Raw genomic sequence first — 19019 nt, forward strand, 5'->3', positions numbered from 1 at the left:
AAGTAGGCCATGTGAAGATGGAGCAGAAAGAGACTTGAAAATGCTGGCTGTGAAGATTGGAATGATGAGGCCACAAGAAAAGAAATGCCAGCAGCTACCCAGAAGCTGGAAACGGCAAGAAAAAATTATCTCCCAGGCCTCAACCTGCTGACGACTTGATCTTGGCCTGGCAGTGTGGATTTCAGGCATCTGGACTCCAGAATTGTGAGAGAATAAATGTCTGTTGTTTTAAGTCACCAAGTCCATGCTAATTTATTATAGCAGCCACAGGAAACTAATACAGTAGTGACTTCCTTATCTGCAGAGGATACACTCCAAGTCCCTAGTGGAAGCCTGATCTGTAGATAGTAGCAAATCTTATATATACAATGTTTTATGCCTATATATACATGCCTATGCTAAAGTTTAATTTATAATTTAGGTACAGTAAGATATTAACACCAGTAATTAATAAAGTAGAATGAAGATAATAATCTACTGTAATAAAAATTATGTGACTGTGATCTCACTCTTTCTCTCCACTCTCTCAAAATATACTATTATATTGTACTCACCCTTTTCTTCTTGTGATCTGTTGACCCGGTTGAACTGAGAGCTACTAAGTGACTAACAGGCAGGTAGCTATACAGCGTGGATACCTTTAACAAGGGCATGATTTACATCCCAGGCAGGATAGAGTGGGATTGCACAAGATTTCATTATGCTACTCAGAAAGGCAAGCAACTCTATACTTACAAATTGGCTATTTTTGGAATTTTCCATTGCATATTTTGGACCAGGTTGACCATGGGTAACTGAAACTGAGAAAAATGAATAAGGGGAACTACTATACATATTTTTGTACTGCTTTAGGAAACAGGATGTGGCTATAACAAATACCTAAAAATGAGGAAATAGCTTTCAAATTTGGAAATTGGTGGAGGCTTGAAGCATTCTGAGAAGCATGAAACAAAAAGTCTAGATTACTTATAAAAGATTTTTGGTAGAAATTTAAGTGCTAAGGATTCTGCCAGGAAGGACATGAGAGGAAGTAAGGAGTACAATACATTCTAGCATCTGAGGGAATATCTACATATCATCATAAACAGATTATTGGTAGAAATATGAAAAGTTAAAAGCTATTTTTTAAGGGCTCAAAAGGAAATGAGGAACATGTCACCGGAAACTGGAGGAAAGGCAATCCTTGTTATACAGTGTCAGGTAACCAAGCTTACTTGTGCCCTTCATAATTGGAAAGCAGAACTTATAAACTTAGATATTTAGCCAAGAATATTTCTAAGCAAATTGTTGAATATATGGCCTGGTTTCTTCTTGCGGCTTATAGTAAAATGAGAGAAGAAAGAAATAAGTTGAGGAAGAAACTGTTCAGCAAAAAGAAAGCAACATTGGATGATTCAGGAAATTCTCAGCCTACCCCAAATGAAAAAAAAATATGCTAAAATTATGAGATTCAGTATCAGAAAACTGTGCTCTAAACAGAAATCCAAAGGGATGCTGGTAAAATCCCTTTTACTGCTGCTCAAGGGATTAGATATACGGCTCGGGGATCCACTCAACTGTCTCAGCCTAATTGAGAAATAGAGATGTGGTTATCCAGGAAAGATCTGGGGAGGACCCTCCTGCTTGATGATGTAAATCCTTCTGACATGTGTAGGAGGCCCTTCAAGTTTTTGATAATATTATACCATCGAAAACATTGCCAACCTGGACAGAAAGGGAGAGAGACAAGGCAAAAAGAAAGAAGGCTGTTGGACTTTCAATATTCTACAAGCAGGAAACAGGCTGAAATGACTACTTAGCTGAAAACATATGCTATTCTTCAAGAAAGGAGAAAAATGATCCTGGGCTTTGTGGAGGGGCAGGCCTAGCGGTCGGAGACCCAAGCCCATGAGGTACTGGTGTCAGCCCAAAGAACAGAGGAATGGGCTGAAAGGGCATAACCTTGAGCCACAGAGGGTTATTCCCAGGAGCTTATTTGGTGGAATTTTAAACTGGCTTGTGACTCTTCTTTAACTCCAGTTTTTTATCTTTTAAAATAGGAATGCCTATAACCGTTGTCTTATGCCTATAACCATTATCTTATGCCAGTCCCACCATTATATGTTGGTAACATGTTTTCTAGTTTCACAGTTCCAGAGATGGAAAAGAATTTTGCCTCAAGACAGATCATATTTAGAGTCTCACCCATACCTAATTGAGATCACTTAGATAATAAGATTTAGGATTTTGGAGCTGATGACATTGTAGTAATTTGTTATGGCAGCCACAGAAAACTAATGCAATGAGAAGCACTTAATTTAAAATTCCAACATTCTCTCATGCTTTCTATAGCCTTCCCTCCTTTATTTTTTCCATATGTCTCCATATCACATATTTAAAATACTTTAGAAATAAGCTTACACACACACACACACACACACACACACATATATATATATGTATACTACTTTTTATTCTTTTTAAAGTTATTTGTCTCCCTCACCATTTTAATGTAAACTCCATAAGTGCAGCAATTTTTTATCTGTTTGTTTTTCACTGCTGTATCCCTAGTGCCTTCAATAGTGGCATAGGTACATAAGAGGTGCTCAAAAATGTTTCTGAGGGATTAAATAAAATTTTTCCCTTTTTATAGCCTCATAGAATTTGTCCATCTACATTCCATCCATCTATCCATCCACCTACCCTCCATCTCTCTATCATAAACCCATCTACCTTCTTACATGTCTATTTAAAAGCAAACATTCTTTTACTCATTAGCCCCAGGATCTGTGCAAGGAATTGAATGGTAAGCAAGACTGAGAACAAGCCTACAGAGTTCTTTCCTCTTGATTGGGAAACAGTAGTTGAACTATTAAAATACAATGTCATAATTCTCACCGGCTGGGAAACAAAGGATGCCAGGGAAGCAAATTAGAATAATACCTAATGTAGATGAGACAGTCTTCAGAAAACGGTTTCTCATTATACAAATCCGGAGTGTCATCTTTCTTACAACCAACAGATAATGTAAATCCCTAGAGTTTTCAAACTCACTTTTGACTATACTACAGTGAAAAACAAGTATTTGTGAAGAAATAAGCATTTGCTTTAAAATTCATTTCAGCTTAAAAAATACTATTTATGTAAAGAGAGATGGGTGAATATGAATGTCCACTAAAATCTTCCTTTTAATTCTGAAGAATAAATGGCCAGTCCAAATCACAAGACAGAATACTTTTGACTTTCTGTAGGTAAATATCTTGAGATAAGAAGGAAGATATCTGTCTTTCCCAGTCATCAGCATTTTTTCTGACCATGAAAAAGGTGAAGAAGGCTGGAAGCAAGAGAAGGGAGAGGAAGAGGAAGAAAACAACAGCAGCATTGTAAAGGCAGCAGCTTGAAGTATACTTGAATTCAGAAAATCTAGGTTAGTATACTAAATCAGAAACCTGCTAGTTCAATGGATAAGCCACTTCACTTATAAGTGCTTCAGTTTATCAGTTATAAAATTAGTTTGAAAACATTTCCCTTGCCTACCTATGGAAGTATTATAAGAACCAAATAAAAGCAAGTGCAGACACTTTGAAATTTTTAATTTCCTTACAAATGTAAGTTATTTTTCATGAAGACATTTTATTGAGATCTTATGATCCACCAATCACCATATATAGTTATTTGAAAATCACAAATAATTTGGAATTTGCAATTGTTAGAATTGAGGACATTAAACTTCAGATATTCTGCTTATAGATATGAGGACAAATGTGTGGTTTCAAACAGAGCAAACAAAAACATAATAGTGAGTATGCAACAGAATAATAGAGGTGTTTCATACATTGAAAACAATAACAAAAACTGGGTAATGGAAATTCAGTGTCCTGGCAACAGGCAGCGGGGGAATTTTCTTAGATCTGTGACAACAGCAAGTGATTTTGTTAATCTGAAGCTAGTTTTTGTTCTGTGGTTATTGCCATTCCTGAGTAGTGAGTAACAAGAGCTCTTTCCCATATGGCATTTTGTGGCTGAGGTTAACAGTAGCATAAGGTGAAATGTCAGCGATAAGACACGGTGGTTTATGCCATTTGTAAAATATGATCACAGACTCAAACGTCCATGGTGACACAATATCCCAGAGAATATTCCAATGCAAGTGAATCCAACTCTATGGGGTAGTGAAAAGAGATCAAAGTCAAAAAATAGTTTTGAATTTCGGATCCACTAACTGCCTATTTTGCTCTTTGTCCTTGACTTTTCTTATTTGTAAAATACAAATGATAATCCTTCTTTTACAAAGTCTTTTAATGAAAAATGTGAGTGTCCTTTTCAGTTGTAACATGCTGCATAGAAGTTAGTGATAACTGCTGTTTTTGTTTTTGTAGACAACTCAAGAGTTGTTTTGCCCTTAATGACAGATTAAAGCTTCCTTGATGAAGTCGTATTCCACAGTCCCAAGCTTTACCAAACACGTCAGTGGTCTGGTGATAGTAATCAAAGCTACCTTAAGGTGGTCTCTGTAATGTTCACTAAAGGACATGTGAGAAAATGTTTTGAAAACATCTTTGCTGATAACAACATACCAAATAGGCTTCATGTCCATTTTCAAGTCAAATGTCAAGTTAGGGTGTAAGGAAAAGGAAACAAAGAGAGTAATTCTTAGGACATCTGAACATTCAAGATGGCTGAAAATTCTCACTCATTTAAAAGAAAAGAACATTATTCATTACAAAACCTTATTTAACTGGAAGAAGAATTTCATATTTTGACAGATAAGTAAAATGAGTGTTCTTTTATTTTTTCTAAACTTCCAGAAGCTGACAAGAATTTGCTTCCCTAATTGCTTGACTTAACCCAAAGAAACTTAGGCACTGTGGGGATCTGTGACTATCAACACATAAAGACAATAAGCCAGATAATTTTATAATTTAGAATTTTAAAAGAAAGTAAAAACAATTATACCTGATTATACCACTGTATTGTAAATTCTACACGTTATGTTCCATGGACATTTTCTAGCATACAGCTAAGCATCTGACATTCAAGACCCTGCCTTTGTGGAGGTGGGAGAAGGAAGTTAGAAGCTGCCAGGAGAAGAGAATCTTGGCGAGTGAAAGGTAGAAATATCTGGAAAGGTTTGAGTCTTCCTACTGCTGTTGGCGCTGCTCAGTAGTTGCGGGTTTGGGCTCCCTCATCATACTGGTTTGGTTCCTGACCTGGTGATGTTTACCAACTACATCGTTTCAGATGACTTATCCTGAAAGGAGATAATAACACCTCCCTCATAGGGTAGTTTTGACAAATAACCGAAGAAGTAAAGCACTTAAAACAGCCCCTAGAACAAAATAAGCACATGGTAAATATCAGTTACCATTGCCATGACAACCATGGCTAAAATTATCATCATTAATAGTAGTACTATTATTTGTCCTGCATGTGAAAGTGTTTCTTCAAAGAAGCCAGAGCATGGGAAGAAAGCCACAATTTGTGCTATCTCTGAGAAAAAAAAAAAAAAAAAAAGGTCATTTTTGAAAAAACCCTTCGTAATACTTAATACTATGAAAGTTTTCAGGGTAAAGAGAAGCTGTATGCCTTACTAAAGGTAACACATTCTTTTGTTCTTATGTAATTAATAGTAATAAACCTGTTTAATTCTGGATATATTCTTATTCAAGAAGGGGAATGATTTTTAGGAGATGAGACACGTGTGGCTACCCATAGTTTAGGTACTTTTTAGCCATTGTTACATTATTTTCTAATGCCTTATGGCCAGTTATTTTAGACCTGTAGGCTCAAAGAAAAGGTCCCCTAGTTTAGGAAGCGAAGATTTATTTCACAGTAATGTGTGAGTCAGCTGTCTGATACAATGTGCGGCTAGAGGGTGAGGGATATGGAAGTGAGATTTAAAGCGTCTGAGATCCCTCCCAATGTTGAGATCCCTCCTTAGCTATCTGGAAGAGGAGAATGACTTAAAGTTCCAGAAAAGAATGATGATGACAGGAAAACATAAGTAGTAACAACTTATTGAACCCCTTACATGAAGGAGGTCAAAGGTCTGGTAGCTGGTGAACATAATCTAATTTAATTCCTTCAGCGATCTTAAAATATGGGTTTTATTTACCTCATATTAACAGCTGAGGATACTGTGTGCCATATGGAGGCACAATTTGGAGATGTCTCTGCAGAGAACTAAATGATCAGGAGAACTGTGAGCCCTATCCAGGCTTCTTAAACTCCAACCCCCTCACTCTTTCCATGACATAAACCTTCCTGGAGCCCTTCCTCATGCCAGTCTCACCCTTGGCCCTTTGCCTCAGAGAGCTCATTCAAGCCTCATCCCAGAGCTGGAGGTGAGCTATGATTATCCACATGACACATGTGGGGACACTGAGACCCCAAAGAATCCCCAGAGAGCAGATCTGGCATTTATGATAGGCAACACAATAAACGCTGCTTTACAGTATTTGATTTTCTGGTGACAAGGTATGTCTTCTTAAATTGCCAAATGAACGCAATGCCCATCTCCTTTCAGCTAGACATTTTCTCTTTGCCAGGGAAGCAGTGATATGTGACGGCTGAGTGCCTAAGCTGTAAGGTCAGACTACTTGCCTTTAAAGCACTGTCCTGTCGTTCACCAGCTGGTGAACATGGGAAGTTTCATCCATTTCTTCATCTAGAAACAATGACCTCTGAGGCTTTTTGGGAGGATCAACTGTGTTAAGTTAGGTGAAAGCATTGGAATAATGCAGGGAATATAATGAACACTCGAAAACATTAACTACTGTTGTTGTTATAGTTGGCCCAGCTAGGGTATATTTTGTTAATGTGGTACTTAGACCATTGCCTCAAAATCTCACAGGGTAAGGCATCTGCATCATTAGGCTAAGAATCCCATTTTAATTCAACACTTGAGGGTGTAGCCTGAGATTTTAGTTTTCCCACAATCTCCAGGCAGTGCCAACACTGCTGAACAAGATCTCATTTTGACAAGCAAGGAATCAGGGAACCTGATTAACTGTGGATTTAGGGGACCCCACTTCAGACCTAGCAAATCAGAAACCCTGGGGAAGAGAACCAGGAAAGTAACTGTTTAACTCGCTCTCTAAGAGATTCTAAGGTGTGCAAAACTTGAGAAGGTCGTGAGAGAGGCTTCAGTTGATTCGATTAACATTATTTGACAGTACAATTCACTGGAGACACAGTCTGATCGAATTCCTTATTCATCATCTTGACTCCAGGGTAAAATGCTTCTGATGTGCTAAGACACCCTCATCCCTTTCTGTAACAAAGGTAATGAGTTAATTTTCCAAACAGGGTAAGTAGATAATCCTTCTCAATTTACTAACATAATTTGCCCAATATTAAGAAGCATTAAAAAGGCATCCATTTTGCAAGCTCAACTAAGCAGTAGTTTTCAAGCACAAGTATCAGAGGCAATAAAGAATTTCATTCAAGGTTGACAGCTTTAGCAAACAGTTCCTATTTTATATTGATGCTCTCTTATTGTCCATGTTGTTTCAGCATTCTGGATATAGAACCATTAAAAAATGCTTTTCATTAAATTCTGGATAGTTTAAGCTTTAAAATGCAACTTATTGAAAAGATACAGGGGTAGAAATCCAAGAAAGATTTGAACAGCCCTTGAGTAGGGCAGTGAGCAGGTTACCTCATAGTGTGACCAACTGCTTTAGTTTACTCAAGACCATCCTAATATCAGCACTGAGTACCAAGTTCTGGAAAATCCCTCAGCTCCAGGCAAACAAGACAGGTGATCCCACTAGTGCCAACCTGGCAGTAGACTTTCTATCCATCTCTTAATATGCATCTGATTAAATTGCTCTCATTCTGTCCTTTTCCAAATTCCAGATTCTTGAGAAAGAGAATTTTACTGGATTGACTTGGGTCAGGTATCTATACTTGCCCCAATCAGACGTAGGCAAATGACAAATTGTGCTATTCTCCGTTTGCCTCAAGCTGTCCAGGGCCCAACACTGAAATAGAGACTAATTTGTAGAGGAGACAGGACCCAGGCAAGGACCCTAAAGGGCATCTATTACAGTCTCTCAGAAAGTGTCTCCAGTTAATTTATAAACTCATCTTTCCTTCGCTTTGCTTTTCTGAATGCACCCGGGGATCCATAAACTACTAAAACCAACTATGCTTTACTAGGTCACAGCAGAGGGCTTGGTTGTGATAGAAAGCAACTACAATGTGACTGACATTCATTGAGTACTTGATTTACACAACAGATATGTAGATGATAGATAGATTGTAGTTTTATCAGATAAATCCAGTGATGTAGTTTCTATTGCACTGATTTTACAGATAAAGAAATTGAAGTGTGTGTGTTTTTTTTTTTTTTTTTTTTCGGTTATAAAGGGTAAGAAGTAAACCAAGATTTTCTAGCCTCAAACCAAGTTTCTATTTCTAACACCCTGTTTTTCTTTTCCTCTTTCCCTCCTTTTCTTTTTGCTCATACTCTCTGTTACTCTCTATATATATGTGTGGTCATATTAATGTGATAGTCTTAACAGACATTCTCATATATACACACACACACACACACACACACACATTGCCTTATATACAATTGTGTATGTTTAATCGTTAGGATTTTCCATATAAAGCTCAGAGGGAATGAATGAATTGGCTAAGTTGAACATTTAGTAAGTGGAAATCTTTGACACTGCAGATTAAACTCAAATATTTTAATTATGTATCTAGTCTTCCTTTCATCACATCTCTCTACCAAATTTTTTAGCGTCTCATTATCTGTTGCCTAATACAAAGAGAAGAAAATCCACCCCATTTTTATATCTGCAGTAACGGCTGTAGCATTTCTTCTAGCTCTTCTTTGGGCAAAGCATTTGCTGAGCACTTGATATGGTATTACCTTCAAAGAAAGAAACTCAGCCAATTACAGGCACATTAAGTAATTTCTCCAAATCCATGCAACAAAAATAGGGCAGAGCAAGCCATCTGCCCTGAAATTCCTTGGCCTTTCCAGTTCATCAAACTGCATCTTTGAAGTCAGATCAAGATTTGTGTACATATCCTACCAGTAAGCATGTTTGAATGATGGTACATTGCCTCACTATATTGAGGCAACTCTTTCTTGCTTTGCTGTTACTTATAATTAGGAATAGAGTTACATCATTCACCTTGGTCCAATTCTTAGCATATCACCTATATATTTTCTTTCTTTATATTCCTTTCAATGAACTCATTTGTTTTTACAAAAAGTGTTGCCCTAGTAATTATATTCATGAAATCACAGATGTAGTGAACTTATTTCATAATTTATAAGATGCATTACAATAAATATATAAACATTTTTAAATGCATGCCTTAAGAACATGTTTGAATCAACATCCAAGGAAAACTGGTTTGCCCAGTGCTTGCTTATTTGTGGGGTCAGCTAGCCTAATCCAGCCTCTACAGCTCCATGTAGATTTGCTCCTCTTGACTATTGCTGGGTGGCCCCCGTATGCTCACATAACCACATAAGTTGTTCCATTACAAAATTATAACTGATTTTTTTACAGAATGAATTATAGACTGGGTGCTCTTCATGAATTTGCAGATTCCCAAAGATCTCAAGATGTATCAAGAACTCCAAGGGAGTTTTCACATTATATTTCACCGTCGGGTCACCCTGGGCTCCAGGCTATCTTAACTGTTTTTGCATATTCTCTGATGAAACATTTTAAATAAGGCAAATTCTGAATCTGAAGATCTTTGGTGGCCTTTGCATATATCCTTTTCAATTGTGGGGAAAAAATATCCATTGTATCTCACTTTCCCTTTTCTCTCTCTTTCCATTTTACTGTCTGCTTTACCGAGGAAATCTTTCATTTAGTGGAGTCTTGATTTCTTCCTTTGCTACCGTCTTCATTTCCCACCGAATAAATCAGGTCTCAGCTTATGATCACTTGTCATCTGCTGCTGCTTCTCCGGGACCGCTCCTAATAAGCCTAGCAGAGCTCTGGGCTGTATTCCGTGATCTCTTTTAATTCCTTGTTGGCAGCTTGCTGGCCCTTTCTCTTTACCTTCCTGCCAGGTTTAATGCCTTTTAGCATGCCAGGTCTGTTTTTTTTTTTTCACAATTTTTCCAAAATGAGGTGAAAAATCAAATCTCCAGCTCCAAATTCTCAGTGGGCAATATTTTCAGAGAATCTTTCAACATCATTCACTCTTTCAATTTCTCATCTTCTCCATCCATAAAAAGAAGCCCATAAAATAATCAGAAATGTCTTCATCTTAATAACGTAGCTCTTCTGGTATTGGGGAGTAATGGGTCTAGAGAAGAGCAGAGGTGTAAGCAATGCAATATGAGTTCATTCATGCAAATAAAAATCACAGTCCCTGGCCAGCATCCCTCTTTCCTGCAGATCTATCTCTTCTAGAGAGTATGGGCAGATGGAAGAAGTGAGGATATGCAGAGTTGGCATATGGCAGTCCCAGAACAGGGTTACTATCAAAAAGCAAATGCCAAAGCCATGTGATATAAAGGACTGCTGGGGATGTAGTCCATCATTGCTCTATGGAAAAAACGAATACCTTCTCAGACATGACATTCTCTGAACCACAGATAGACATACACAAGAATAGAAGAATTGCTAATCATGACCATCAATTTTTGCCTGTCTCAGTAGCCTGTTAGCTAAGCTCCTGACCTCCATCTTAATCCCTATGAATCCAGCCTGTATACTGATCCCATGGTAACACTTTTTCATTTTTATTTATTTAGTTAATTTTTTTGAGCTGGAGTTTTGCTCTTGTTGCCCAGGCTGGAGTGCAATGACATGGTCTCAGTTCCCTACACCCTCTGCTTCCCGGGTTCGAGCAATTCTCCTGCCTTAGCCTCTTGAGTAGCTGGGACTACAGGCATGTGCCACCATTTCTACTTAAAAAAAATTATTTTTTAATTTTTTTTTAAAGTAGAAACGGGGTTCTCCATGTTGGTCAGGCTGGTCTCGAACTCCCAACCTCAGGTGATCTGCCCACCTCGCACTCCCAAAGTGCTGGGATTACAGGCTTGAGCCACCGCGCCTGGCCCCATGGTAACACTTTTATGATGTAAACTGAACCATGTCAAAGTCCCACCTAATAGATCCCACCTATGACTGAAATCAGTGAGTGTTTCATAAAGAGTTTTGGACAGTCAGCAAGAGGTATAGGAGGAAAAGAAGTCATGTGCTTAAATCACACAGCTATGATGACAGGTATCACAAGTTCTTGATCACTAGCCTAAAAGTGCCCTCAGTGCTGTCTGGCTATCAGATTACTTTACATTAGACTTTTCATTCCCCTCTCCTCACAGCCAGCTGATTCTTGTTTCTCACCTCCGATTCCCTATACTTGTCCCTTCCTCATTTTCCACTTAAAATTTGCTGGGAAAATAGAAATAATCAGAAGAGAACTTGCTCTAGCTTCTACCACTACAGATTTTCATGTACCTGTATCTAACCTCATATACCCCTCTTGTTTCTTTTAATATGGACTAACTGAACCTTTTCTGGGAAAGACCCATTCCTCACTGTGCTCAAAGCTCCAGCTCATTGCTCCAGTTCTCCTCTCTTATTTCCCCTACATTATCATTTTTTATCAATATGTAAATACACCATTCCCTTTAGAGCCATCATTATCATTATCATTATCATCATTTAAACCTCACTTATTATTTTCCCTCCGGCTAATGTTTCAAACTTCTCAGGAGAGTTTCCATGGTCATTTCTTCAATTCCTTTACTCCAAATGCCTTTTGAATATGATTCAATCTGGCCTTTACCTTTGTCCTCACAAAAATGGCTCTCTTTAAAGTCATCAACAGCTTCTCAGTCCAGATCGTACCTGTCCAGCAGCAGCATTTGATAAGGCTGAAGGATCCCTCCTCCTGGAAACACATTCTGAATTTGGTTTCCATGACATTAAACTGTATTAGTTTTCCTGTTTCTTCTCTTGTTTTTCTTCCTGTGACCTGTGCTCTTCCTCCTCTACCCTATAAGCTCTTAAGGAAGCAATACCCCAGGGACTACATTTAGACTTTCCCGTTTGTCTGCACTCACTCTCTCACTGGTCTTACGCAGTCTCGTGGCTTTATGTGTAATGCTGACAACTCCCAAAAGTATAGCTTCCCTTAGGACCCCTCCCTGCCCTCCAGACTTACACATCCAATTGCCTGCTTGGCATCACTACCTGAATGTCTGTTGGGTATCTCAAACTTGTCAGGTTCAAAACTGAGCTCCTGATATTTTTCACTCTCAAATATCCTCCTTCTTCATTCTCTCCTCATTTCAGGACAAAGTCTTCTAGTTAGTTACGTAAAAAAAAAAAAAAAAAAAAAAAAATTAGTATCATGATTGTCTTTTCTTTTCTCACGCCTCACATCCGATCTATGAGCTAATTCTGTTAAAACCACCTGAGTATTTTTCAGCATATTCAGAATCCCACCACTTTCACTATCACTATTGCCTCTGTGCTGCTCTGAGCCTTGTTCATCTCAAGTTTAAATTATTGTAATATCTTTCCAGGCAGTCTCCCTGGAAAGTTACAACCTTGTCCCTTGTAATCTCCTCTCTATACAAGGGCCAAAGTGATCCTGTGCAAACCCAAATTGGATGATATCACCCTATAGGTCCAACCTTCCCATGTCTTTCAATATCAGAGTACAAGCCAAAATCTCACAAAAGCCTATAAGGCCTCGCAAGATCTAGCCCACTCTTATGCCTCATATTTTCTTTCCTATTGCTCTTTCTTCCCTTCATTCTGTTCCAGCTCTTTGCACAGTTCCAAGTAGCCTCCTGCCTTGGGGCATTCACACATATTGCTTGCTCTATCTAATCACTCCCACATCCCCTACCTATCCCATATGTGCAGGGTTTTTCTCTCACCTTTACATGTCACCCAGATGTAACCTTCTCAGTGCAACTTTATTTAATTGCAGCACTCTCTGTTGGTCCTTCTCTTGTTCCACTTTTGCTTGTCTCCATTGCACTTAGCACTACCTGCTTGACTCTTGTCTTAGCTTAGATTTCCATGAATATCATAGACTGGATGGCTTAAACAACATGAGTTCATTTCTCGTGGTTCTGGATGTTGGGAAGACCATGATATAGGCTGATTCAGTCCACCAGTATGAGCTCTATTCCTGGCTTACAAACAGCCTTCTTTTTGCTGTGCTCTAATATGCAGAGAGAGAGAGAGAGTGCTCTGGCCTTTCTTACTGTTCTTAAAATGATATTAATCCCATTATGGGAGCCCCACCTACATTACCTCATCTAATTACCTAATTACCACCCAAAGTCCCCACCTCCAAATGCCATTCCATTGGAAATTAGGGATCTTTTACGGCAAAATTTCTTAGTGACTTTAGACAATGTTGTGTATGCATCTCCTGGGGTAGGTCTGGGCAGATAAAATTCCCAATGTTTCCCATATACATTTGACTGCTGCATTGTCAGGAAATCTTTTGCGATGTGTCCTTTAGACCCCTGCTAGTCATAATGTGATTTGTGGACTGGTGCAGGTTCACGAATTATTTATTACTTATCTGCAATGAGAAAAATGCAGAAATGGAGAGTCAATATTTTAGAAAATGCTATAACAAATTGACAGTGCCACCAAGAATAGTGATATGATTTGGCTGTGTGTCTGCACCCAAATCTGATCTCAAACTGTAATTCCTACATGTCAAAGGAGGGGCCTGGTGGGAGGGGCTGGATCATGGGAGTGGTCTCTAATGATTTAGCAGCATTGCCTACTGTAGTCTCCTGAGTTCTCATGAGATCTGGTTATTTCAAAGTGTTTAGAATCGTTCTACTCTAAAGACACATGCACACGTATGTTCACTGCATCCCTGTGTACAATAGCAAAGACCTGGAACCAACCCAAATGCCCATCAATGATAGACTGGACAAAGAAAATGTGGCACATATACACCACAGAATACTACGCAGCCATGAAAAATGATGAGATCATGTTCTTTGTAGGGACTTGGATGAATCTGGAAACCATCATTCTCAGCAAACTGACACAAGAACAGAAAACCAAACAACGTATGTTCTCACTCATAGGTGGGTGTTGAGCAATGAGAACACATGGGCTCAGGGAGAGGAGCATCACACACTGGAGGCAGTTGTGGGGGGTAGGGGAGAGACTGCAGGGGGTGTGGAGGGTGGGGAGGATAACATGGGGAGGAGAAATGCCAGTTATAGTATGCACCTAAAGTAAAAAATTTAAAAAAAAATAAAAAAGTAAGTAAATAAATAAACATTAAAAAAATAAGTGTTTGGCACTCCCTGCCCCTCTCTCTCCAATGCTCCACCATGGGAAGATGTGCCTTGCCTCCTCTTCACCTTCTGCAATGATTTTAAGTTTCCTGAAGCCTCCCTAGCCATGCAAACTGTGAGCCAATTAAACCCATTTTCCTCTTAAATTACCCAGTCCCAGGTAGTTCTTTAAAGCAGTACAAAAATGAATTAATATAAAATGAACAGTAGTTTGTGGGTTTTTTTTTTTCACGTTTCATTTTTCTAGTAATTCATCTTTATTGTGCTTTACAAAAATATCGGTTCATAGAAGATTTAAAATAAGAAGAATAATAATCTTTCACTTACTGCATATAATTTGGGAAGCACTTCCTTGAGGCAGATTTTAGGAAACATCAGTTAAAGTACAAAGGTAGGAAAAAAAATCACTTGAAAATCCAGTCTCTAGATTTTTTTCCTAACATTCCCCAGCTGCACCCTGTATGCCAACTGAGTCTCCTTGCTCCTCTAAGCCCCATTCATCTGCTTGCCATGTCTTTTCTGCCTCATATGCCTGATGCACCTTAAATCCTTCAGAATTTTCTTCAGAGGCTAATGGTGCTAGGAAAAGTCCCCAGACTTCTCTCCATAAAGTTGGTGACCTCTCTTGCTTCCACAACTTTCTGGTAATCCTAAAATCAGCACTTCTCTGTTGTTTTTTAAAATTTTATTTTTAATTGACACAAAATAATAGTTCACATTTATAAGGTCCAATGTTTTAATATATGTATATAATGTGTGATGATCAAATTAGAGTAATTAGAATATCTATCATCTCAATTATCATTTCTTTGTGGTAAGAACATTCAAAATCATTTATTCTGGCTGTCTTGAAATATACAATGCATTCTTGTTAACTATAATTACCCTACTATGTAATAGAATACCAGATCTTATTCCTTTTAAGTAACTGTAACTTTCTCCCCATGGACCATTTTTAACCCATTCTCCTTCCTCATTATTTGTCTGTTTACACACTGCTGATAAAGATATACCTGAGACTGGGCAATTTACAAAAGAAAGAGTTTTATTTGACTTATAGTTCCACGTGGCTGGGGAAACCTCACACTCACAGTGGAAGGCAAGGAGGAAAAAGTGACATCATACATAGTGGCAGGCAAAGAGAGCTTGTGCAGGAAAACTCACTCTTACAGTAATCATCAGATCTCATAAGACATACTATCACAAGAGCAGCATGGGAAAGACCTGCCCCACCCCATGATTCAAGTACCTCCCACCAGGTCCCTCCCACAACACATGGGAATTCAAGATGATATACAGGTGGAGACACAGCCACACAATATCACCGGCTACTCTCCCCAGCCCGTGGTAGCCCCTATTCAATTCTCTACATCTGTGAGATCAACTACTTCAGATTCTGAATATGAGTGAGATTATGCAGTATTTGTCTTTCTGTGTCGGTTTATTTCAGTTAACATAATGTCTTCCAGGTGCTCCTATGTTGTCACAAATGATAGGATTTTATTCTTTATGGCTAATAGTAGTCTATTGTGTGTGTATGTGTGTACCATATACGCATACATACACATATATATGCCACATTTTATTCATTTATTTATTCATTTTCTTTATCCATAAGTTATGTTATCTTAATGAACATTTAGGTTGATTCTGTATCTTGGCTATTGTGAATAGTGGGGCAACAAACATGGGAGTGAGACATCTCCTTGACATACTGACTTAATTTCCTTTGGATATATATCCAGTAGTGGGATTGCCGGATCATATGGTAGTCCTAGTTTTAATTTTTTGTGAAATCTCCATGTTGTTTTTCATGGCTAAACTAATTTCCATTCTCATCAACAGTGTTTAAGGGTATCATTTTCTTCACATCCTTACCAGCACTCATTATCTTGTTTTTTCGATAAGAGCCCTTCTAACCGGAGTGAGGTAATACTTCATTGTATTTTATTTTGCATTTCCCGGATGATTAGTGATGTTAAATATTTTCTACATATACCTGTTGGCCATTTGAATGTCTTCTTTTGAGAAACGTCTAGAGAGGTCTTTTGCCTATTTTTAAACCAGATTATTTGTGTTTTTGTTATTGTATTGTTTGAGTTCTCTTTTCTCTCCAACTTCATACCTCATTCCTGCACAATTAATCTAATTTCTGTCTCTATAGATTTCTTTATTCTGGACATTCATATAAATGGAATAGTAAAATATGTGGTCTTTTGTGCTTGGTTTCTTTCACTTAGTATAATATTTTTCAAGGTTCAACCATATTGTAGCATGCATTCATAATTTATTCCTTTTTATTGCCAGTGTTTGCTAGTCTTTTATTAGAAAATTTTGTGTTTACACTTATAAGACATACTTTCCTTGTGATGTCTTTACCTGGTTTTGACATAAGGATAATGCCAGCTCCTAGAATGGGTTGGGAAATATTCCATTGTCTTCTCTTTTTTGAAAGAGTTTGTAAATAATTATGATGAATTCTTCTTTAAATGTTTGAGTTCACCAGCAAAGCCATCTGGGATCGGGCTTTAATTGGCAGGAAATGTTTTCATTTTAAATTAAGTCATTTTACTTATAGTAAGTTTATTCAGATTTTCTATTTCACTGTGAATCAACAGTGGTTGTTTCTGTTTGTCTGTCTAGAAATTTGTCATGTCATCTAAGCTACCTAATTTGTTGGGATGCAAATGTTCACCACATTCTCATAGGATCCTTTTTTATTTCTGTAAGGTTGGTAGTGATGTCTCCATTCCCATTTTTTAAATTTTATTAACTTATAACTTCTTTCCTTTTTTCTTCAGTCTAGCTAAAATTTTGTCAATTTTTAATTTCTTTTCCTAAAGAACCATTAGAGTTCACTGATTTTTAATTGTTTTTCTATTCCCTATTTTATTTATTTCTGTTGTAATATTTACTGTTTTCTTCATTCTGATTGCTTTGCATTTAGTTTGCTCTTCTTCTAGTTTCTTAAGTTGTCGGGTTAAATTTTTGACTTGAGATGTTAATATATAGAAATTTATAGTTATAAATTTCCTTCTAAGTACCATAAAAGCTGCATTCTATAATGTTTCATAAATTTTATCTTTATTTTCATTTATCTCATAGCATTTTCTAATATTTATGGTATTTTTTGGCCCATTGATTATTTAAGAGTGTGTTGCTTAATTTCCTCATAACTGTGAATTTCTAATTTTTTTTTCTATTATTGATTTTTCATTTCATTCCACTGTGGTTGGCAACCACACTTTGTATAATTTTTTAAAAATTTGTTCAGACTTGTTTCATGCCCTAGCACATGATCTATCCTGGGAAATGTGCCATGTACTTGAGAAGAGTATATATTCTGCTGTTTTTGTATGGAGTATCACAGATGTCTATCAGGTCTAGTTGGTTTATAGTGTTGTGCAAAGAAATACAGGACGTGAGTAACACTACACACCAACCAGACCTGATAGACATTTACACAATATTCCATATCAAAGTAGCAGAACTAGTTGTGACTATTCAGAATTTATTTTTAATTTTAATAAATATATTTTAATGCATTCATCTCACTTATTCATTTCTCATAAATGTAATATGAGTAACACCCCTCTATAACCAAATAAAAAGTGGGTATTTTGGATTCTTGTGATTCAATAGCCTGCTGTAGAATATGAAATCACCAAATATTTTTGCTTAAGAACTCTCTGAAAATTAACCTTAATCCTTGGGAGATTAAGACACAAGTGTAGAATGCCAGGCTGTCTCTCCAGCTTTGTGCATAGCCTTTTTTGAGTACAAATAGAAGTAGACTGCTTCTTCTTGTGTTACTTCTTCTATTACTTCCTTCTGCTATTTCAGGAAAGAACACACCCATTATTTAGTCATTCATAAGCACTGAGTTGAATGACTACTGTAAGTCCAGCCCTTTGAGTACTTAGAGTAATTATAGTAAGTACACTTGATTCTACTATAACATAAAATTAGGAATTTGATGGCCAATCCTACTGACAGAAGCTAAGAGTAATAACTTGACATGCTCAATAGGTGTATACGATATGCCTTCCAGATCAATGCCAGATTATGAATTATTTCAGTCCACAGGGTTCTCTCCATGCTCCTTTCCTTACCTCAGTCAATTCCCAACCTGTGCAAGAAGGATTATTGTACCCAATGCCTCAGTCTACAAACTCAGCTCTCTTCATTGTGTTTAGGACAATGTTCAGTGTCCTAGGAGCATCAGTTGCAATTTCCTACCATATCCCCATTACATTGACTCATTTGTTGATGTATCTGAATACATACATATCTAGGTATAAAATGTGACCCTGAAACTTACTAGATATTGGACAATGAATTGTTTGCCTGACTTCACCAAGCTTCCTCAATCTTTTAATTGGAGACGAGGCATAAAAAACATATTTCACAGAAGTGTAGTAAGGGTTAAATATTTAAGATAAGGTACCTGACATATACTAGGTGCTCTCCAAGAGTGGTAGCTTGAAACATGTGAATAACAATTCTTGGCTCCTCATTCTGTGTTCTGGACTTACATGCGAGTTCTCAGCTAGGAGCTGAGGCTCATTCTGAAACTAAGCTAGTGACCTGGTCCTTCATCTGCTCCAACACCTGCAAGCAACATGTATACTCTTCCTTGGAGGAAGAATACCAAGGAAGTAAGGTATTCTTCTTCTACTTTTAGTCTTCTGGTGGTAAGCTGGAGTACTTCTATGAATGAACTGACCACCTGATCTTATGCTTCTGGTGGTCATTA

This window comes from Callithrix jacchus, chromosome Y (genome assembly GCF_049354715.1).
Source record: "Callithrix jacchus isolate 240 chromosome Y, calJac240_pri, whole genome shotgun sequence".
In the NCBI taxonomy this organism is placed as follows: Eukaryota; Metazoa; Chordata; class Mammalia; order Primates; family Cebidae; genus Callithrix; species Callithrix jacchus.